Raw genomic sequence first — 18,574 nt, forward strand, 5'->3', positions numbered from 1 at the left:
TCCTTCTAGTGTATTTTTCATTTCAGTTATTGTATTGGTCATCTCTGTTTGTTTGTTCTTTAATTCTTCTAGGTCTTTGTTAATCATTTCTTGCATCTTCTCAATCTTTGCCTCCATTCTTATGCCGAGGTCCTGGATCATCTTCACTATCATTATTCTGAATTCTTTTTCTGGAAGGTTGCCTATCTCCACTTCATTTAGTTGTTTTTCTGGGGTTTTTTCTTGTTCCTTCATCTGGTAAATAGCCCTCTGCCTTTTCATCTTGTCTACCTTTCTGTAACTGTGGTTTTTGGTCCACAGGCTGCAGGATTGTAGTTTTTCTTGCTTCTGCTGTCTGCCCTCTGGTGGTTGAGGCTATCTAAGAGGCTTGATGGAAGGCTCTGGTGGTGGGTAGAGCTGACTGTTGCTGTGGCGGTCAGAGCTCAGTAAAACTTTAATCCACTTGACTGTTGATGGGTGGGGCTGGGTTCCCTCCCTGTTGGTTGTTTTGCCTGAGGCAACCCAACACTGGAGCTTACCTGGGCTCTTTGGTGGGGTTAATGGCAGACTCTGGGAGGGCTCACGCCAAGGAGCACTTCCCAGAACCTCTGCTGCCAGAGTCCTTGTCCCCACAGTGAAACAGAGCCACCCCCTGCCTCTGCAGGAGACCCCCCAACACCAGCAGGTAGGTCTGGTTCAGTCTCCCCCAGGATCACTGCTCCTTCCCCTGGGTCCTGATGCGCACACTACTTTGTGTGTGCCCTCCAAGAGTGGGGTCTCTGTTTCCCCCAGTCCTGTCGAAGTCCTGCAATCAATTCCCACTAGGCTTCAAAGTCTGATTCTCTAGGCATTCCTCCTCCCGTTGCCAGACCCCCAGGTTGGGAAGCCTGACGTGGGGCTCAGAAGCTTCACTCCAGTGGGTGGACTTCTGTGGTATAAGTGTTCGCCAGTCTGTGAGTCACCCACCCAGCAGTTATGGGATTAGATTTTACTCTGATTGCGCCCCTCCTACCATCTCACTGTGGCTTCTCCTCTGTCCTTGGACGTGGGGTATCCTCCTTGGTGAAGTCCAGGGTCTTCCTGTCAATGATTGTCCAGCAGCCAGTTGTGATTCTGGTGCTCTCGCAAGAGGGAGTGAGAGCACGTCCTTCTACCTCTAATTTATTTTTATAATCTCATTACTGGTTTTGATTTGCATTTCCCTGATGATTAGTGTTTTGAGCATCCTTTCATGTGTCTGTTGGCTATCTGTATGTCTTCTTTAGAAAAATGTCTATTTTGATCCTCTGCCCGTTTGTAAATCAGATTTTTTTTGATAATGATTTGTATGAGTTCTTCTTATATTTTGGATATTGAGCCTTTATCAGATATATTATTTGTAAATATCTTCTCCCATTCAGTAGGTTGTCTTGCATTTTGCTGATGGTTTCCTTCACTGTGCAAAAGCATTTTAGTTTCATTAGGGCCCATCTGTTTTTGTTTTTGTTTTTGTTTTTGTTGCCCTTGCCTGAGGAGACAGATCCAAAAAAATGTTATAAAGACTGATGTTCAAGAGCATACAGCCTGTTTTATTCTAGGAGTTTTATAGTTTCAAGTCTTACATTAAGTATTTAATCCACTTGAGTTTATTTTGTATATGGTGTAAGAATATTGTCTAGTTTCATTCTTCTACATGTAGCTGTCCAGTTTTCCCAACATGAATTATTGTGGAGACTGCCTTTTCCCCATTGTATATTCTTGGTTTCTTTCTCATACATTAATTAAGCATGGGTTTATTTCTGGGCTCTCTGTTCTATTCCATTGATCTATGTGTCTGTTTCTGTGCCAGTACCATACAGTTTTGATTCTATAGCTTTGAAGACTAGTTTGAAATCAAGGAGTGTGATTCCTCTAGCTCTGTTCTTCTTGCTTAAGATTGCTTTGACTATCTGGGGTATTTTGTGATTTGATACAAATTTTAGGATTGTTTGTTCTAGTTTTGTGAAAATGTCATAGGTATTTTAATAGGAATTGTATGGAATCTGTAGACTGCTTTGTGTAGTATGGACATTTTAACTATATTAACTCTTCCAATTCATGACCATGATGTATCGTTCCATTTATTCGTGTCATCTTCAATTTCTTCCATCAGTATTTCATAGTTTTTAGTGTATAGGTTTCACCTGTTTGGTTAGATTTATTCCTAGGCATTTCAGGGTTTTTTGATGCAATTGTAAATGGGATTGTTTTCTTAATTTCTTTTTCTCATAGTTTATTAATAGTGTATAGAAAAGGAACAGAATTCTGTATATTCATCTTGTATCATGCAACTTTACTGAATTCATATATTAGTTCTAATAGTTTTTTGGTGAAGTCTTTAGGGCTTTCTATATATAGTATCATGTCATCTGCAAATAGTGATAGTTTTTCTTCTTCCCTTGAAATTCGGATGCCTTCTATTTCTTTTCTTGTCTGATTGCTGTGGCTGGTACCGCCAATACTATGTTGAATAACAGTGGGAAGAGTGGGCATCCTTGTCTTGTTCCTGATCTTGGAGGAAAAGCTTTCAGCTATTCACCAGTGAGTATGATGTTATCTGTGGGTTTGTCATATATGGCCTTTATTATGTTGAGGTATGTTCCCTCTGTACTCACTTTGTTGAGAGTTTTTATCATAAACATATATTGAATTTTGTCAGCTGTTTTTTTTCTGCATTTATTGTTATGATTGTGTGGTTTTTAGCCTTGACTTTGTTAATATAGTGTATCCCATTGATTGACTTGTGGATATTGAGCCATCCCTGCATCCCTGGAATAAGTCCCAATTAATCAGGCTGTAAGATCCTTTCAGTGTATTGTTGAATTTCATTTGCTAAAATTTTGTTGAGGATTTCTGCATCTTATGTGCATCAGCAATATTGGACTGTAATTTTTGTAGTATCTTTTTCTATTTTTGGTGTCAGGGTAATGCTAGCCTCATGGTAGTGTTTCTTCCTCTTCTATTTTTGGAATAATTTGAGAAGGGTAGATATTAATTCTCCTTTAAATATTTTGTAGACGTCCCATATGAAACCATCTGGTCCTGGACTTCTGCTTGTTGGAAGTTTTCTGATTAATGTTTTAATTTCATTACTAATAATCAGTCTGTTCAGATTTTCTATGTCTTTCTGATTCAGTCTTGGAAGATTATGTGCTTCTAGGAATTCATTTCTTCTGGGTGGTCCAACTTGTGGATAATTGTCTGTAGTAATTGCTTATGATTGTGTTTCTGTGGTATTGGTGGTACATCTCTTTCACTTCTGATTTCATTTATTTGGGCCTTCTCTCTTTTTTTCTTGGTAAGTCTGGCTAAAGGTTTGTAAGTTTTGTTTATCTTTTCAAGGAACCAGCTCCCAGTTTCTTTAATCATACACAGACACACACACACACACACACACACACACACATATGTATTTATTTAGTCTCTGTTTCATTGTTTCCATTCTGATATTCATTATATCCTTCCTTCTACTAAATTTGTACTTTGCTTTTCTTTGTTTTCTAGTTGTTTTAGGTATAAAGTTAGATTGCTTATTTGAGATTTTTCTTGTTTCTTGAGATAGATCTATATTGCTATGAACTTCTGTCTTATTGCTTTTGCTGTGTCCAAGAGATTTTGGGAAATTGTGTTTCCATTTTCATTTGTCTCAGGTTTTTTTATTTCTTTGATTTCTTAATTGACCCATTGGTTGTTTAGCATGTTGTTTAATCTCAACATAGTAGTGTATTTTCCAGTTTTGTGTAATTAATTCTATTTCATACTGTTGCAGTTGGAAAATATGCTTGATGTGATTTCAGTTTTCTTAAATTTTTTGAGACTTGTATTGTAGCCTAACGTGTGGTCTATCCTGGAAAATGTTTTATGTCCACTTGAAAAATATGTGTATTTTCCAGTTTGGCAATGAAATGTTCTATATATATCTATTAATTCTATCTTGTCTAAGGTATTGTTTAAAGCCAATGTTTCCTTATTGATTTTTTTTTTTCTTTTGCTTGGTTGATCTATCCATTGATGTAAGTGAGGTATTAAAGTACACTACTATTATTGTATTACTGTCAAGTTTTCCCTTTATGTCTGTCAGTATTTGTTTTATATACTTAGGGGCTTTTATGTTGGGTGCGTAAATATTTACAAATATTATAGCCTCTTCTTGGATTGACTGCTTTATCATTATGTAGTGTCCTTTTTTGTATTTTTGTTACAGTGTTTCTTGTAAAATCTATTTTGTTTGTTATGAGTATTGCTACCCTAGCATTCTTGCTGCTTCCGTTTTCATGGACTTTTTTCATCCTTTCACTTTCAGCGTTTGTGTATCTTTAGATCTGAAGTGGGTCTCTTGTAGGCAGCATATAGATAGTTCTTCTTTTTTTTTCTTTCTTTTTTAAATCCATTCAGCCACCCTACGTCTTTTGATTGGCACATTTAAAGTGATTACCGATAGGTATGTACCTATTGCCATTTTTTTCATTGTTTTCTGGTTTTGTGTTTCTTCTCTATTCCTTTCTCCTTTTATTATCTTCCTTTGTGGTTTGATGATTTTCTTTAGTGTTATATTTGGTTTCCCTTCTCTTTATTTTTTGTGTATCTATTATAGGTTTTTGCTTCGGTTACCATGAAGTTCATATATATCAACTGTATATATAGCAGTTTATTTTAAGCTGATAATCACTTAAGTTCAAATGCATTGTAAAAGCACTACATTTTTACTCCTTCCATCCGTGTTTTGTTTTATGTTTCTGAAGTCATGTTTTACAGCTTTTAACTTTGCGTATCCCTTAACTACTTATTGTAGTTACAGTTAATTTTACAAATTTATTCTTTTAACATTCATACTAGCTTTTTAAGTGGCTGATTCACTTCCTTTACTGTATATTTGCCTTTACCAGTGAGATTTTTTCCTTTTATATATTTTCTTGTTTCTAGTTATGACCTTTTCTATTCTGCTTAAATAAGTTTCTTTAACATTTCTTGTAAGCGTGGTTTAGTGATGATGAATTCTTTAGCTTTTGCTTTCCTGGGAAACTCTACATCTCCTTCAGTGATGAGTGATAACTTTGCTGGGTAGAGTATTCTGGGTTGTAAGGTTTTGTTTTGTTTTGTCCTTTCAGCACTTTAAATATATTATGCCACTCCCTTCTGGCATGAAAAGTTTCTGCTGAAAAATCAGCTGATAGTCTTATGGGAGTTCCCTTGTATGTGATTAGCTTTTTTGTTTGTTTGTTTGTTTCCTTGCTGCCTTTAAAATTCTCTCCTAATTTTAACTTTTGTCATTTTAATTATATATCTTGGTGTGAATCTCTTTGGATTCATCTTGTTTGGGCCTCTCTGTGCTTCCTGGATATCTGTTTTCTTCCCCAGGTTAGGGAAGTTTTCAGCCATTATTTCTTCAAATAAATTTCTGCCCATTTTTCTCTCTCTCTTCACCTTCTAGGACCCCTAAAATTAAAATGTCAGTATGCTTGATGTGGTTGCAGAGGTCCCTTAAGGTATATTTTTTTTAAGTTCTTTTTTCATTTTGCTATTACGATTGGTTGATTTCCACAATTCTGTCTTCCAGATCACTTATGCATTCTTCTGTATCATCTAATCTCCTTTTTATTCCCTTCCATGTACTTTTATTTTAGTTATTATATTCTTCAGACCTGATTGGTTCTTTTTTATATTTTCTAACTCCTTTTTGAAATTCTCACTGTGTTCCTTCATTCTTCTCCAGAGTTCAGTGAGCATTTTTATGACCATCACATTGAACCCTTTATCAGATAAATTACTTGTTTCATTATTGTTCTTTTCTGGTGTTTTATCTTATTTCATTTGGAATATATTTGGCTCCTCATTTTGTTTGACTTTGTGTTCTTTTTCTATAAATTAGGCAAAACGGTTACCTCTCTTGGTCTTGAAAGCATGACCTTATGTAGGAGCCTTCCCTATGTAGATTGCATGTGCTGGGTAGCTTGGCAGGTGGACTGGGGCTGGAGCAGACACAGGCTGGAGGGTCCTGGAGTACACTGAACTGGGGCTGCCTTGGCTAGATGGCTGGATCTGGAGTTGGTGCAGGCCAGGTTTTTCCTGGGGTGCACTGGGCCAGTTGCCTTGGTGTGGCTGGAACTGGAGTGGGCATGGCCAGGGGCTTGTTGGAGTGACCTTGGCAGACTGGCTGGAGTGCCAGATGCCTCTGTGCCAGGACTCAGAGTGAGTAAGATTTTATGTGGACCCTTTAAGAGTAGAGCCTTGGTTTCCTATAGCCCTCTGGCTCTCCTGGGCATAAGCCCCACTGGTTTTTGAAGCCAGATGTTATGAGGGCTCAACTTCCTGGTGTGGGTCCCCAGGGCTAAGTTGCCCAGTGTGAAGCTCAAACCCCTTGTTCCTTAGGGAGGACTGCCATGTTTGTTATATCCCCTGCTGCATGTGGTCATCACACCTGCCATATGGATCCTGATTACATTGAGTCTCTGCCCCTCCTACCTTCAATGTGGTTTTTTCTTTATATCGTAATTATAGAAGAGCTGTTCTACTAGTCTTCAGGTTGTTCTCAGAGAAAGTTGATCTATATATAGTTGTAGTTTTGGTTCGTCTGTGGGAGGAGGTGAGCTCAGGATCTTTCTACTTTGCTATCTTGATCCCGCCCCTTGTCATGTTTTAGTTTCTTACTACTGCTGTTTTTTTTAATTCAATGCAAGTGAAGTCTTTAACTTCATTTTATATAACTTCTATATTTAAATAACTTCTATATTTGTCTTAATTTTAGTTTTTTATATGATGTATTAATTTTGTTAACCTGGATAATAACTAAATAATGTAATAATCCATATTTTGTCATCACATTTCTAGTGGTCATGTATGCCTACACAGTTTGCAAACGTTCTAAGAACATTGGAAGCTGGTACAGTGCAGCCTTTTTTTTGATTAGGATACTTAGCTAGAGAGAAAGTAAATTATAGTTGCACTAATTTTATTTAGTGACAATTTAAATGTCTAAAATTTTATTTTATGATGCCACAGGAATATTATTCACTTTGAAATTTAAACTTAAATTCCCTCAAGTCAAATTTGTTGTGTTTTGATTGATTTATTTAATTGGCCTTTGTTTCATTAGTAATCATCTGTAATTAAGAATACTGGATTCAGTAGAGGTCAACATTCCATAGGACATTTTGGGAATTTGGGTGGATCCCATAGATTCACCTTACCAGTGTACAAAAGATTCTGCTGACGTTAGATCCAACCAAGGAATCTTCTCCTGTGGACTTCAGTGTGTCACCATCTTAATTGGTGTCTTAACTGGATATACAAATAGGGGTGTCACTGATGTTTGTCATCAACCAGCCTTTGTATCACAAGACCTAAACACTCTCAGTTGGAAAGGACAGTACTACTGGGGCTCTTCTTACATGGGGACCAATATCCATGCATTTCAGCCCCCATTTCTAAAAGAAACGGTAATGAAATGCAGAGCCAACTGACCAAAAACACAGCTCTCAGGTGGAATTCTCCCACTGGTTTTCAGCTATCAGTACAAGTGAGAAGGAGACTATCAAAATTTCACTGCCACCTCTGTTACTGGGTTGGTGTGCATTGTGTCAAATAGCTTCAACTGAGGAGGTCAACAGAGGACCTGGGCCAGCGATCTCGGTCCTTGTGATAGCAAGTAAAGAATTGCAGACTACCACTTTGGGCTTAAGCACAAAGCAAAGTTTATTAAAGCATAGTTGTAATCTCAGAGGGAGAGCGGGCTGTTTCTGCAAAGTGAAACCAGCCCTCCTGTACAGATTTAAGGGTGTTTATAAGGAGAGTTCTGCGAGGAGGTGGGGTGTGATCATGGGTGAGTGACAGGGGATCATTATTTGATTGGCAGTCCCGAGTTATGTAACAAGTTCATTATTGCACATGCCCTTACCCTAGCTTCACTAAGAAAAGCCCATGGGGCACGGGGGAGCAAAACCACATGCAGATTTTATTATAATGATGGTATAATGAGTTTGGGTTTACTGTAGGTGATATGCCTGTCTAGTCTGGGCATGCGCAGCCCGGGGAAGTTCCTTCGTGTTACTGTGCTCCCTCTTTATTAGGAAAAGTTGCCCACCACCTGACCATAGTTTTGCCTGTTCTGGGTGGAGTCAGGGGAGGGTTCCCAGATGGTTGGGATGTAACTTGATTATTCCCCTCTTGTCTTTTCGCCACTGTAACCTCCTTGCTGCTAATGTCAGGGGAGGGTCCCCAGATGGTTGGGGTGTGACTTGATTATTCCCCTCTTTTCACCACCGTCACCTCCTTGCTGCTAATGTCTGACTAACTACCTAACACTTGTATGTGGAGATAGCCTATTCCAGGCAGCTAAGGCTGCTTACAAGAGCCCTGAGTTGTCCAAGGTCTTGCTGACATTTATATATTTTCAGAAAAGATATATCTTTTCACATTCAAGTGAGTGTCTTGTACTGTTAATGTCAAACTCAGGGCCATGGGTGAGGGAATGGTAAACTTAAAAGAATTCTTGGAATGGAATCCAGAAACTGGAGTTAGTACCACATGGAAAATGAAGGTGCCACTGGAGTAAATCAGTGGGCCAATAAGGGAGGACTAATTGCATACAGATCAAGAAAGCAGCAAGAGACATTTCTGAGCTTCCTCATCTAAAATCTTGAATCTGCAGGTACACACTACATAGATAAACTTTGTCCTCATATGCTTATAAACTGAACTGTGAAACTATTTTTCATATCTCTATCTTTTGAAGGTAGTTTTGTGCTTGTTTTGAAGGTGAATAGTCTACATTCACCTTCCTCTTTTGAGGAGCATATATATATCACTAAGTTCTAATAACATTTTTTTTCTGTATTGCAAAATGTGATCTTGGAATAGTTTTTATTTTCTCCAAAATTCATTTTTCCTGTTGATTAAATCAAGATGTGTCCTGCTTGTTTATAAACTTCTGATAAATTCAAGCAAGGGTAAATGCCCCACATAAATTTATTACTATTATTATTATTATTAATGTTTTATTTTTTAAGTATTACCAATCAATTATATACTATTACCACTTATAGTAATATAAAATTGCTGTCTACATGTGTTCTAGTTAGGAACCTGTACTAGGGTATTTAACGAGAGCCACTCTACCCGATAAGACAAGAAATTTCAAGGTTCTTTGCATGATAAACATTTGTTACTCGCCTCACTGCCCATTGTGGTTGGTGGGGAGGAGGAAAAGGAGACTCTACCCCACATAGTTATTCAGGGAACAAGGTGTCTTTTATACTTCAGTCTGCCATTATTAGTACATGGCTTCAAGGTTAGCCTGGTATCATCTATCTGAAAGAAGAGGGTAAGCATGGAGTCTTCCATAGAGATTTTAGGGCACAGAATTGGTATATGTAATTTGAATCCACTTTCAAATGTCCAGAACTCAGTCACATGGTCCTGCCTGAGAGTTCTGAAGTGTAGACAATGGTACATTGTAGAAAAACTACAGTTTTTCTGTATAGTCAGGGGAAAGAAAATAGTTTGGAGAAAGAACAACAAAGCATCCGTCAGACTAAGTATCCAAGTAAGATTGGCATTTGAGAAAAGTTTTGAACACCAATATAGAATATTATTTCTTGGGATAAAACACTGAATTTAAATACAGTAAACTAATTTATTATTAGGTACATCACATTAGCAAAGGACACTGACATAATTTTTCTTCCATAGATAAGATTTTATTCCATACAGTAACACTTTGTTAACATCCCTCCTTCTTGCTCTGGTTTTGAAGTACAGAAATAATATTGATTTTTAAAAGCCTGGACAAAGAAGTCTTAGTTATAATTATTATCTGCAAAAGACAAAGACAGTTTAATGTCAATTTGAGACTAATTAATATACCATAAATTATTTTATTCAGTAAGGCTTTGAAATTTTAATTTATTTCTGAAAAGATTCCAGATTGACATAGTGGCAGGAGTGAAATATCACATCTCAATTGAGAATTCAAACGTTGATGAAAATGAGTAGCAGAATTTCAAGCTAATGAATCTTGAGCAGTTAAAAAGCAAGTCTTTAAGAATGTGAGACTCTGAAGAGGATTATGAAATTGAATACTTTAACGACTTCATTGAGTTCTCAGGAATCATCTTTGCTATAAAATTAACATTTTATACACACAATGTAAATGCTAATTTTATTAGGATGCTTACACATATTAGAATACTTGCATATTGGAATATGTTTTTAGTTTCCTCCTGGGAATGCCACATGTTCAATAAATAGACCTGCTTTTCCTTCTCTCTCTCTCTCCCTCCCCCTCTTCCCCTCTCCTCTTGCTCTTTCTCTCTGTTCATCTGTCTTTCTGAGAAAGCAGCTGGTCTTTCTCCTTATAATACTTCTCCCCTTTCACTCTAAGGGTTGCCAATCAACACATTTAATTATGCATTTGACTTTATTTTCACAGCACAATGATTATGTGATGACTGGATAGTGTTGACATCAGTGTAAGTAGTTAAAAATCTGAAAATAAATTAATCTGTTCTGCTAATTATTTAGAATGCTTGACAGCTCTGATCAAACATTCTATGTCAGCCTTTTCTAAGATGAAGAGTTTAGCAGGATTTATTTATCAAAAACTGTTAGGGACATCCACTCAAAGTTATCATGGGATATTTGATGAAAGATTCTCAGAACCTTTAATACTCCATTATATATTTTGAATCTATAGACGGTGCATAGTTTGTCCTCACAGAAAAATATTTTGTGTGTATGTCTTTCATATTCAGGAAATTAAATGTAAATATTTCAAGACTAATGAGAAATAAATATGCCTTAATTATATAAAACTAGATTAAAATTTACTTAACTAAGAATTCACACCTATATTCATTTAGACAAAGAGAGGCATTTGGGGAAAAGTAAGAGGAATATAAGTAAGGGAAGTTGTATTGTTAGATAGATAAAACATAGACAAAAATGTTGAGAAATTTAGATGAATTTATTTTTTATATTTTTTTGGTATTGTTGTTTTATTATGAGTTAAATGGGTACTCCTTAATAAGCCTTTCAGGTAGGTCTGAGAAGTCTTAATGGAAAATATCACTGAGAGCCTCATAAGTGGTAAATGCTACCATTTTCTTAAGTATGTTGTTTCCATCTTTGACCAAAGTTCTATCAGAAAAACTACAAATTTGTAATATTCCCAGCAATAAGGAGTTTAATACAGGGCATCAGAGGCTTTTGCAATAATTGGTAGGCTGAAGAGTGAGGGTCCTGAATTAGCTTGGGAAATTCAGAAGCGCTGGCTCTTCCCGCATTGTAACACACAAGTGATTTGGGGATGTTTTCCAGAAGCCACTGCAAACTTGTATTCTACATAGTTCCCATGCAACTGTCTTCAGCTCTCATCTAAGAATACTTTCAATTTCTATTCTGTCTTCCAAATCTTCTGCAAATATCCCTCATTGGCAGAACCACAATTTTAACTCTGCTTGCAAAACATCTTAGAGACTGTAATTTTCTATCTTGCTCTATAGGAGAGAGTATAAAAAAGAGAATTAAATAGTTGAAAAAAGATAATATTAAATGGTATACCTCTTTTTTGGTATCTATAAACTCCATTCTACCTTATCAAACTTCTAAACCACAGTGATAAAACAGTGTATGTGCCTAACAGGTTTTAAGTAACTTTTGTGTACAAATGAACCCATGGTCACTCTTTCTTCCAACAACATATTCAGAGCCCCAGTGCTTACTCTCTATATATCTGTAGATTATGTTGATCACTTTTCTAGTCCATCTGCAACTGTGCTATCCTTAGGGGCTACTGATAGTAGTGTATAGTGGAAGTGATACAATTGCATTCCAGATCTAGATCCTAAGTGGCTATGTACTTATGCCTGTCTCTGTGGATTACTTGTACCGGAGCCCTGAGTTTTCGTATGAACAGTCTGACTTCTCTGTAAGCACCACATATGAAACAACCACATGGAAAATCATTGGAACTACACGAAGAGAGAGAGACAGTCAGCCAGAGCCAGCCACAGTGTACAGTAGGTACCCGCTATTCCAGATCCAGCCACGTGAGACAACCTGAGCTGGAATGGCTTAGCTAAGCCCAGTCCAAATTCCTGAGCCAAACAAATCATGAGAGAGAATTTTAAAAATACTTTATATTTAGAGGAATAGAAAATTTAGGAAGGGAACTCCTTCCTCTTATATTAATCATGGTTCTCTAGAGAAACAAAACCAATTCAGCAAGGTGAATACAGGAAGTTTTTAAATACCAAATGCTTTTCTCTATTTGTATTAAAACAAAACACTTAGGAAAGCAAAATATCCCATATATGGTATCAGTAAAGTTGTAAAATATTCATAATAAGCTTTATTAGAATGTTATATGGCATATATTCAAAAATGTAAAATCTTCAAAAGACATAAAATTAGATGTTCTTGGATTGGAAAATTTAATATAAAATTCCAATATTCTCAAATTAATGCAATTAGTGCTATTCGTTAAGAAGTTCAACAGGTTTTTGTTGTTGCTATTGCTATTGAGGCAAATGATCTGAAAGTGTGTAAGAAATGAGAAATATCTAAGAGTAGCTGCAGTGTTTGAAAAGAAATAGTTCATGTCACCATTATGTGTCTCTCATATCTTTCATCCTAGCTGGTCACCAGTGCATGTTCTTCTCTTGGAAATGGCAGAAGGAAAAGAAGCAATGCTCAACATGCAAACATATTGAAATTCTCTACTTCTTCAATGTCTGCTAATATCCCATTGCTGCAAATATAGCATGATCAAGACAAAAGTGAAGGGACAGATGTGAGGATGATAACCAACAATAAAACAGAAGCTTTGAGAGTGGTAAGGTAAGTCTTTTAATGGTATCTACCCTTTCATCCATGTAGGTAGTGGAAGAGAAGAAGAAGTGAAATATGCTGAATGATAAATATTTTAATCCACCAGAGTGGACCAATAGGGGATCCTTGACATGGACTTCAATTTGGAAAGACTGTATTTCATGTACACTTAAATTTAGACCTCCCTTTGGAACAGGAATGCTCCTGTTTTCCTTTGGATATCATCATCAAGCTTCTGTGCTTTTGAAATAACTCCTCTTCCATTTTCTCAACTCCAATCTTCTCTTCCCTCTAGCCCATCCTCTATAGCAGTGACTCTCAAACTTTAGAACTGTATAAAGGTCACCTGGCATCTTCTTAAAATGTGGATTCCAATTCAGTAATTCTCGGTAGGCCTGAGATTCTTCTGTCTATCCAACTTCCAGAAGATGCTTATGTTGCTGTATGTGGACCAAGCTTTCATTAGTAAGACTTTATCCTGTTTTCAGAAGTGTCTTTCTGATACACAGAAACACAAACACAAATGAGCTCGTTAAGTCTCTTCTTTAATTTTTTTAAATTGTGTTCCTGTTAATTACAGGGAAACATAATTCAACTGCACACATGTCTTCTTCACTCTTTTTCCATGGAGCTTCTCACAATGCCAGTTATAAGCTCTTTGCTGCTTCCTTCATTTTTAATTAACAAACACTGATCCATTCTTCCAGAGGGAGCTCATGTGCCTATAAATACCATAATGCCACCAGACAGCATAGCCACCCAATTTTTCATTCTCTACATAATGAATTTGTACATTTGTTTGATTATATGTTTGTTCTAATAGTCAGCCTATACTTTCTAGCAGAAGAGCAATTCTGCTTTATTTACCTGTACCATCAGAATCTAGCATGTGGGCCTGGCACACAGTAATTACTCAGAGATATTTATATCTTCCAAGTGATGTTGTATTTGTATGTTTCTTTACTATTATTATTTCACATACAATCAAGTGCCTATGAAGTGCCAGACACTGACCAGATCACTGGTAATACAATGATAAGCAAAGATCACTTCCCCCTGAATACTTATAGTTCAGTGGGAGAAATAACCATAAATAAGTGATCACACTAATAATTATTTCATTACAGACTCTGAGAAGTGCTATAAAGGAAAAGAAAAAAACGTATAATATAGACATAATGGCAATGCAGACTGATTTAGTGGGGAAGCACCAGTTAAACCTTCTCTGAAGAAGTATTATTACAGAATCATAAAGTATAAATAGGAGTTAGTGACTAAAAAATAGCAGGACGATTGGAGGAATGTTCTAGACTGGGATAACAGTAAGAATTAAGAAAAAAAAAAAATTAAGATTTTCAGTCAGGAAAGTGCTTGGGATATTTCATGGACTAAGTAGTTATAGCTGTGCACCTTGAGCATATAAAGGAGGGGTAGTTGTATAACAAATGAGGTTGAAATAGTTGGTGATAGCAGATAGCCAATTGTTCAGCCTTCTTCCCACCATCTTAAGGAGTTTGGATTTCACTTATCTTTTTGAAGGGAAGCAAAGGAAAGATTTTATGCAGGGCATTGACATAAGATTTATATTAGAAAAATACTCTTCTGCCAGTAATATGGGTTATGAAATAGCAGGAAGCTTATAGTGTACTTATTAAGGCTTGCTCATTGTTTCACATATGGTTCACACAATATTTGTCAGTTTGAGGCACTATTTCTGACTTCAGTTGCAGTAAGTGTGAGAATAAATATTTAACATCAGCATGGGGAGTACTTAAATCATTCAGTACCCTAGAGGTTAAGAGTTATTCATTTTACGTGCCCCAGGGAAGTGCTTGTGTGACTCTGTGTGTGTGTGTGTATGTGTGTGTGTGAAATAAGGGTTTTGCTTATGACACATTATACTAATTCCAGGAAAATAGAGCCCAAGACAAACTATCTACCAATTTCATTGCATGACTCACCCTTCAAATAAACCTCTTCAATAAAAAAAAATAGTCATTTGGCAGAATATAATTTTTTAAACATTTATGATATGTACTCTTAATATACTGACTTTGTTTAAAACTTTGTGTATATTATTTAATGATTTAAACATGTATTCAATCCAAAAAGACATGTTCTAAATAATTTCAAACACACAAATTCTACATACTTGTGAGCTCTTCTTATTCTAAGCTGAGATATCTTAAAAACTTTTAAAAATCACTGTAACTTACTTACTGTGTTGTACAATTTACAAATAATTTTATCTGCATTTTTACTTTATCTTTCCAGTATCCCCCACTATAAGTCACGCTCTCAATAAGAATCAAACCTTTTGAATTTAAATTCAGTATTTTATATTCACTATTATTTCCTCTTAATATTGTCTCACTGCCTTTATCTAATTATTCACCTCTAGTGTATGCTCTGTTTAGAGGAAGAAGAGTGTTTAGAAGTATAGAGAATATATTACTTTAGTGCATTTTTCAAGTTATTATGGTTTTCACAGAAATCGTGTGACAAATCAATGATCAAATGACAGACAAGCAATCTTACTTATTTTGTGATATTTAGTACCAAAGTAGGGCAATTGTAGTAAATGCATATAAGTGAAAACCAGAATATCACAGTAATTAATGAGTAAAGGGTTTTTGACAAACTTCACCTGGAAAGTAATTTTATATATCAGATTATCCTTAGAAAGATGCAAAATAAAATATTTCTTCCCCATGTGATTAGTTTCTGGAGTTTACTTTAGTAGATATTGTGATTTTAAATGAATCAGTTTGAATTCATAATTTAAATGTGTATAGTCAGTAATGGGATATTCAAGGGTAATGAATATAAATAACCATAAGTGTATTGAATATAAATAAACATAAGTGTAATTCTTTTAAGACATTGAAATAACTAACTTTCTGCTTGAGTATAGGGTGGCCAGGAAGGTTTTGTATACTTAGAGAATAAACTATGTGAATATTATTGGTTGTAAGTGCAGTTTGAATATGTCAATGGGATTCAACTTAAGTCCAAAGTATAGTGTTTTTTCCTAAGCAATGACATATCAGTGGATGCCTTAGAGCCTTTTAAAATAAATACGGAAAAAAGTAAAGATGCTTTTTTCCATTGCAAATAGGATGTCTATTTTAGAGGCTTTAGTTCCAGGAATGTGAGTGTATCAGAATTTCAGCCAGTGAGGACTACACATTGCTATTCAGTAGATCTTCATTCTTCATTCTCTTATAACTCTGGTACCAACATAGGTTAAAATTTGTTATGTTTTATTATTCTATGTAGTAATAGAAATTTTAACAACCCTTTTGAGGGTTTTTAATTTAGGGCTAGTGGGTGCTAGTAACATGGAGTAACATGCACGGACTTCTAATTAAACATGAAAAATTAATACATGCTTTCTTCTGAATTTCACTTTAAAGGACAAAGAGAATGAAAGAGACAGTAGGTGATGAGAGAGTGAGTGAAATTAGAAAGAAGAATCAGTAACTCACCTAGAAGAGTAGAAATAGATGAAACCTAAATGCTGGCCACAATAAATGTCTTGTGACTCAAGACAATTTATCCTAAAGAAGTCCAGTCAGGATCAGGAACTAGAGGGTTTAGGTATCTTAGGAAGCAGGGTGAGGTGTCAAACTGACATAGGTAAATCTACACAAGAATAAATTACAAGTGAAAGGTTACTTAATAAGGCTGTACCTGGCACAATATGTCAACTCAGGAAACTGGAATGCCTCTGGATCTGGAGACACTGAGTGTAAAGACTGCCAGAATTTGACAAACTAAAGACCAGAATAAAGGGTAGAATATTCACTTTATGGATTCCTTAAACTCTATTATTAAACATACAAGTAATGTATTAATTTATAGAATTATTTTGCATTCCAAAGTTTTCTTCTAGATAATTTACTGTTTCTTGTGCTTTAACACTTAAGAAGAAAGCAAGCTTAACAAAAGGACAGTAGGTAGTAGTGATGGAAATTAACTTAATTTTTACTGTATATTCATGTTGTAGTGAGTGAGAGTGAGAGAGATCTTTTATTTCATCTTTAAAATATTTTAGGTGGTAGAAATTTGGCTTGTTCACAATTATTCAAAAACTAAGTTACATTAAGAACCACTTCTTTTAGCTAGTGGGAAGCAGCCGCATAGCACAGGGAGATCAGCTCGGTGCTTTGTGACCACCTAGAGGGGTGGGATAGGGAGGGTGGGAGGGAGAGAGGTGCAAGAGGGAAGAGATATGAGGACATATGTATATGTATAACTGATTCACTTTGTTATAAAGCAGAAACTAACACACCATTGTAAAGCAATTATACTCCAATAAAGATGTTAAAATAAAATAAAATTTAAAAAAAGAACCACTTCTTATACTCAACATGGTATCTATTAAATTTTTTCTCTTCAAAGGGATCTTCTTTTTTTTCTTCCTTGATTTTTTTTTTTAACATCTTTATTGGAGTATAACTGCTTTACAATGGTGTGTTACTTTCTGCTGTATAACAAAGTGAATCATTTATACATATACATATATCCCCATATCTCCTCCCTCTTGTGTCTCCCTCCCATCCTCCCTATCCCACCCCTCTAGGTGGTCACAAAGCACCGAGCTGATCTCCCTGTGCTATGCGGCTGCTTCCCATTAGCTATCTATTTTACATTTGGTAGTGTATATATGTCCATGCCACTCTCTCACTTCCTCTCAGCTTACCCTTACCCCTCCCCGTGTTCTCAAGTCCATTCTCTACATCTGCATCTTTATTCCTGTCCTGCCCCTAGGTTCTTCAGAACATTTTTTTTTTTTTTAGATTCCATATACATGTGTTAGCATACGGTATTTGTTTTTCTCTTTCTGACTTACTTCACTCTGTATGACAGACTCTAGGTCTATCCACCTCACTACAAATAACTCAATTTCGTTTCTTTTTATGGCTGAGTAGTATTCCATTGTATATATGTGCCACATCTTCTTTATCCATTCAACTGTCAATGGACACTTAGGTTGCTTCTATGTCCTGGCTATTGTAAATAGAGCTGCAATGAACATTGTGGTACATGACTCTTTTTGAATTATGGTTTTCTCAGGGTATGTGCCCAGTAGTGGGATTGCTGTGTCATATGGTAGTTCTATTTTTAGTTTTTTAAGGTAAAGGGATCTTTTCTTGAAATGACTTTAAAAATAATATGTTAAGACAGCAAAACTCCCAAAGCAGTAGGGTCTGTTCTGTTTAAAAGAAACTTTTTCTGTGGAATGACAGATCATAAGCACACACATTCAGAGCAACAAAAGTCAAAACCTTGACTCACCAGGTCCCTATTCTCATTGGTCCCACAACAGATGCCACCAATAGCCATTCAAGCAAGCACAAAACACAACTGACAAAAAATAATATTGATGCTAATTTGAATCACAAACGCATATACATATGCCCCAGGTATATTTCACTTTCATTTAAGCTTGAGATGACAGGAAATTCTTGGGGAGAAATCTGTGGTTTCATTTTCACATGCAAATATTCAGGAAGCAACACTGGTATTTCTTTTTTCACTTGTGTTTTCACAGGGTATTTTTTCCTCTTAAAATCCTTAATTTTAACCTTATATTTCCACAGTCTGACTGCAAGTTTATAGTTTTGTGATAACTTTGTATTATAAAATATGTGCTTAAATGGTATTTGTGACTTCCCATGCTACAGGCTGAGCCACTGATAAATCTTTGTTGTGGAACAAATTTATTTAGTTTGGGCATTTGACATTA

At 35.9% G+C, this 18,574-nt stretch overlaps 1 long non-coding RNA gene across 1 annotated transcript in view; it reads left to right on the forward strand.

Annotated features, from left to right (window-relative positions):
• The window catches only part of LOC309627984, a 53,519-nt gene extending 39,358 nt beyond the window's left edge, over positions 1 to 14,161 (forward strand). Inside the window, exons 2-3 of the long non-coding RNA XR_014244087.1 lie at positions 2,475 to 2,538; positions 12,629 to 14,161. This is a non-coding gene — a long non-coding RNA (uncharacterized lncRNA). The remainder of the gene's footprint in view (positions 1 to 2,474; positions 2,539 to 12,628) is intronic.
• The last annotated feature ends 4,413 nt before the right edge of the window (positions 14,162 to 18,574 follow it).

This window comes from Balaenoptera borealis (assembly GCF_965194805.1).
Source record: "Balaenoptera borealis genome assembly, chromosome: 4".
In the NCBI taxonomy this organism is placed as follows: Eukaryota; Metazoa; Chordata; class Mammalia; order Artiodactyla; family Balaenopteridae; genus Balaenoptera; species Balaenoptera borealis.